This window comes from Mus caroli, unplaced genomic scaffold (assembly GCF_978045245.1).
Source record: "Mus caroli unplaced genomic scaffold, Mus_caroli_1 scaffold_14, whole genome shotgun sequence".
Taxonomy (NCBI): domain Eukaryota; kingdom Metazoa; phylum Chordata; class Mammalia; order Rodentia; family Muridae; genus Mus; species Mus caroli.
In genome coordinates, this window is record NW_028227269.1 from 78,436,706 (window position 1) to 78,441,608 (window position 4,903).

Consider the following 4,903-nt stretch of genomic DNA (forward strand, 5'->3'; position numbering starts at 1 on the left):
TGTATCGGAAAATTCCTCTTGTGTCTGTCACTGCACACATCAGAAGACCAAGGTTTCCATTTTCTCAGAAGAAATCAACCAGCTACTGTCCATGAGAGCAAGTCTGCTCCTGGAATTTATTTTTATTTAACCTCTTAGAACCACTCCAGGAAAGGCAGGCCAAGAGGGAGGCTGGTGTTCCCCAGCACCAACTGGCTAGGCTGAGTCTCTGTAAGGAGCCTAAGGTCTGGACCCAGAGATGCTGGCTTCTTTAGTGTTGCTGGGGTTCACTAAAGCAAAGAAATCAGCTTGAAAAAGAGAATGTTTCCTGCCTTGGATTCCCATTATCCTCTTGGTCAGATTTCAAACGATGGAGTGGGAGTTGCTTCTTGGAAAAAGAAATCTCTTTCTACACAGGGCTGAGATCAGTGGGAAGTCTTAGGCCTAAGCCTATTAAGTTGGTCGTGATGAAGGTGACATTTCTGTTGTTATTTGTCAGACAGGACAGAATACACCTGAGCAGCTCCACTCTCAATTGCTCCATCCCCTAGGAAAACTTCTATGCCCTCCCCATGGAAACGGTCACCCCCTTCCCTTCACACAAACCCATCTTACCCTCAGGAAAAGACTCTGCATTTCCCTGCTTACCTGTGTGCCTTTCTGAGGCCAGGAAGTGGGGTTTTCTCCTCTGACACCCACCCTACTCCTAAGGGCCCATAAAGCTTTTGGTGAATGGACTGAGACTGCTATAAACAGCATCTTAATTTGCCCTAATGTCTTCTAGCAGAGCAGGGTCAATCGCAAAGTCTCTCTTGATAAAATCAGAGAATGTCCTCATCCCCTAGTTTCACATATAAAGAATCTAAAGTGTGAACAAGGGAGGCTAGTCCAGGAGTAAGTATGTGTCCACACCAAGGGTGTAACAGGTGCTCCTCAGACTAGGATGAGCCCTACCAGGACTATGCTGAGACCCCCAAATTCCTCAAAGTCCATACACCACCCAAAATCAGATGAAAATCTAAGACAAGTCATAGTGCCAAGATCCAGCATGTTCTGGAAGGTTCTCTGAGACTGTGTCTCTAAAAGGTTGGGGTGGGGAAGAGCCCCGGTAGGCCCAAGAAAGTGTCAGATTCCCCCTCTTCAGTCAACAGGAATGGAAGAGGCTTTAAGAAAAACCAAGTATTATTATTTGTTTGTTTTTACTGTGACTCAGTCTGTAGTAACTGGGTTAAAGTCCACTTTGAGAATAGGAGAACAAAAGACCTCCTGTTAGTGCTGGAAGTTTGCCTCTTAAGATATCCCTGAGGGGAACTGGGAAGAGAAAAAAAAAAAAAAGGAGAGCCAGCAGCAGGACAGAGGAAGCTGTGGGCCTTCAGGAACACAGCCGAACTCTGGAAAGGAAAACACGCTGCCTTTCATCTCTAGGCCTATCTGCACTGGCTGCTCCCTTTGCCGCTGTTTTATGGCCCACTGCAGGACACAGGCCAGTGCCTGATTCCCACACTCCTCTAACACGCTGAGACTGCCAGGGGTTATAGCAAAATAGACAGATGTCCACAGCTAACCAGACCTAGGTTCAAGAGGAGGGGGAAGAAGGGAAGGGGAAAGAGGGAGAGTGGGAGGGGGAAGAAGGGGATGACCCCACCCTACAGAACTCATTACATGTTGGGTGCTGTTCTGACAGTACCCATGGCAACCCATTGTCTCGACACCCAAGAGGAGTCTAATGAGCTAATTCCCAGGGCCCAGAAGGAAGAGGCAAGCTGGACCACTCTATTGGAGAAATCTATTCACTTTAGTACTGTAGAGGAGTCACATGGCCAGTAGACTGAATCTTTCAGGCTACACATCTGACTCTAGCACTGGAGGACTTTAATCCTTCTCTTTTCAAGTAGAAAGAGAATATTGAGAAAAGACAAGGCAGGAGTTCTCGTCCCAACCCTGCCTGTGACCTTTCTCCATCACCCTATGGAGATGTCGCACCTCCCAAATGGTAAGATGGGTCTGCACTGTGATTGCCTGTCCTGGAATTGATCTACTATATCTTGACTGTATTGTATGAAGCTGAATGGAGACACTAAAGAAAAGACGGAAACTCCATGATGGTCTCAGATCTTCCTCCATTAAAGCTCCTTCTTATCCTCTTTCCCTTCCAGGGCCTCCCAGCAATTAGATCTCTGCCTGCAGGTGCCAGGACCTGCTCTATACAGTGTCTGGACCTTCTGGGTCTCCCAACTCACTTAATGAACACTTATCATTTTGTTCTCTGAACAAGTTATATCATTGCTGAGTCATGATCAGACAGCAGAGATTTCTCCACCAAAACCAGAAAAGAAAGCCTTGTGTGCTAAGTGCCCCTCATCTCTTTGTGGGACACCCCAGTTCTGCAGAAGTCTGTAGAAGACTGCTGTGGAGAGCCAAGATGGTTAGGAGCTTGTTCTTGAGCATCCTACTGGCTGCAGGTGACTTGGAGAGGAGTATTTGCTGCAACAAGCGAAGGCTCAGAGAGAGCTGATGTGGCTCCTTGGGCTGGCTTTGTAGGGATCGGGCCCCTTGTGCAATCACTAAACCCTGGCTTTGTGCCAATGTGCCAGTGGCCTGCGTGAGTTTCATAAGTACCAAGCTGGGAATGTGAACTTCTTGGCCCACCCCCAAAGAGATAATCCTCCCAAGCTAAGCTCAACAAGACCTGGGAAGTGTGACTTTACATGAGGCATCTTTTGCAGACAGAGCACAGGCTTTGTAAAGCACTACGGCCATTGGAGCCTTTGGCATTCCCTTTCCTTCTTGGCATGGTAAAGCCAACACTCAACACCAATTACTATACAGAGGTGACCAATTACATCGTTGTCTTCATCTTCTCCTCCTCCCCAGTGTGTGTGCTCACATTAACATGCAGGTATACATGTGTGTTCAGATGCATGTTTACATACATGAATATGGTACATAGAGGCCAGAGGATAGTCTCAGAAATACCATCCACCTTATTTTGAGACAGGGCTTCTCACTAGGCTAAAGCTCACCAATTAGTCTCACCTGGCTGCCCAGTGAGCCACAGGTATCTACCTGTGTCTACCTCCCTAATGCTGGGACTACAAGCATGTGATACTATGCCTGGATCGTGGTTTGGTTTGGTTTGGTTTGGTTTGGTTTTCTGGTACTGAGGATCAAACACCGGTCCTGGATATTGTAAGGCAAAACATTTACCTACTAAGCCATCTCTCAGATCTCATCTTTGTGGTATGCCCTGATATTCTCTGCATTTAGAAGGAGTTTGACTTCTGAGCACATGGCTGGGTCCTGCACAGGATCGGGGTACTACTGAACAGCTCTGGAGAAGGTCTTAAGAAAAGGTTCCTGCAGATCGCAACCTGGGCAATTGCCTGTTTTCTTGGCTTGATATACATATTTGACAGTTTGAAGTTTTATTCAGTGGGTCTCTGTGTCTAGAAGAAGGTGTTGAGCCTCTTGGCTTGTGCTGACTTGTGTGGTGGGGCAGTGGGAATTTGATCTTGAAGTCATGGAACTGCTTGACAGCTGGCTGGCGGCACTGGCCAGCTGCAATCTCTTCCACCTTCATGATATGGATGGAGAGTGTGCGGGCACGGTGTCGGACACTCATGTTGAAGTAGCACTGTGTGACTGCGCCAGCAGTGGTCAGGTCCCAGTACTTCCGGCACATGTTGTGTGTGCCACTGCAGGGGTCGTAGTGCAGCCAGATGCTGAAGCTCTTCACGAGCAGGGGTGACTTCTCAAACACCTGCCCGCAGTACACAATCTCCCCGGATGACTTCTTCATCTTCTTCAGCTGCAACACAAACTACCAGAAGAGGGACTTGGCCACCACATGGTTGGGTGTAAAGATTCACATACGGTACAGTGGTGATATGTGGCATTTTGCCAACCCCACCACCTTGGACTCTCAAAGCATGCCCGATGCCTTCATGGCACTGCATGCTCATTCACTGCCTGTCATAAAAGGCTGGCCTAATCCTTGATCTCAGCATTTGCTTATAGTAAATAAATTATCAGAGCTAGATGATGGTGGTACTTGCCTTTAATCCCAGCACTCAGGAGGCAGAGGCAGGAGGATCTCTGAATTTGAGGTCAGCCTGGTCTACAGATTGAGTTCCAAGACAACCTAGGCCACACAGAGGAAACCTGCCGCAAAAAACCGATAGATAGATAGATAGATAAATAGATAGATAGATAGATAGATAGATAGATAGATAGATAGATAGATAGATACATTGATAGATACATAGATAGATAGATAGATAGATAGATAGATAGATAGATAGATAGATAGATAGATAATCTAAACAGAAGTAAGATAGATGTTGGGGTCTCTTTGTGGTCCAACACCAAGCATACGGAAGTTCCAGGATTCCTCTATCCTGCAGCTACCTACTGAAGCATCAGATGCTATAGCCACAGATGGACAAGGTCATCAAGGAGAGCAGGAATATTAGTAAGCTGTGGGTGATTTGGAATGACCCAGTCACAGAGGGTGGGGCCCTCACTACAGACACCTGGTGGCTTTGATTGACAGTGGCATTCTCATCCTTCAGCAGTGTCCATGTGTAGTATCTTCCACCAACTTACCCCTAAAGGATCCTGGGAGAGGGCATTGAATTCTTTGGAGAAAGGCCTTTATAAATATAAAGATGACTAAAGGCTATCAGTTGGCTAACTCTCAAAAGACATAGTTAATGGGATCAAGCCTGAATATCTTGACGACTGAGTTTAATTCTTTATTTGGATATATATGCACAGAACTCCCATTAGCCAACTCTACTCTCCACTCAAATGGTTATTATGGTCTATTTTCATCTCCAGATAATCACAATGGTGATCCAACAAACACTGCCTTCCTACTGTGCCTGCCCACTGTCTTCTCTCCTGTGCGTTAAACCCAATGACT

At 46.6% G+C, this 4,903-nt stretch overlaps 1 pseudogene; it reads right to left on the minus strand.

Moving 5' to 3' along the window:
• Positions 1-3,322: 3,322 nt before the first annotated feature.
• On the minus strand, positions 3,323-3,925 carry LOC110306554 (large ribosomal subunit protein eL20 pseudogene; annotated as a pseudogene).
• Positions 3,926-4,903: the final 978 nt, after the last annotated feature.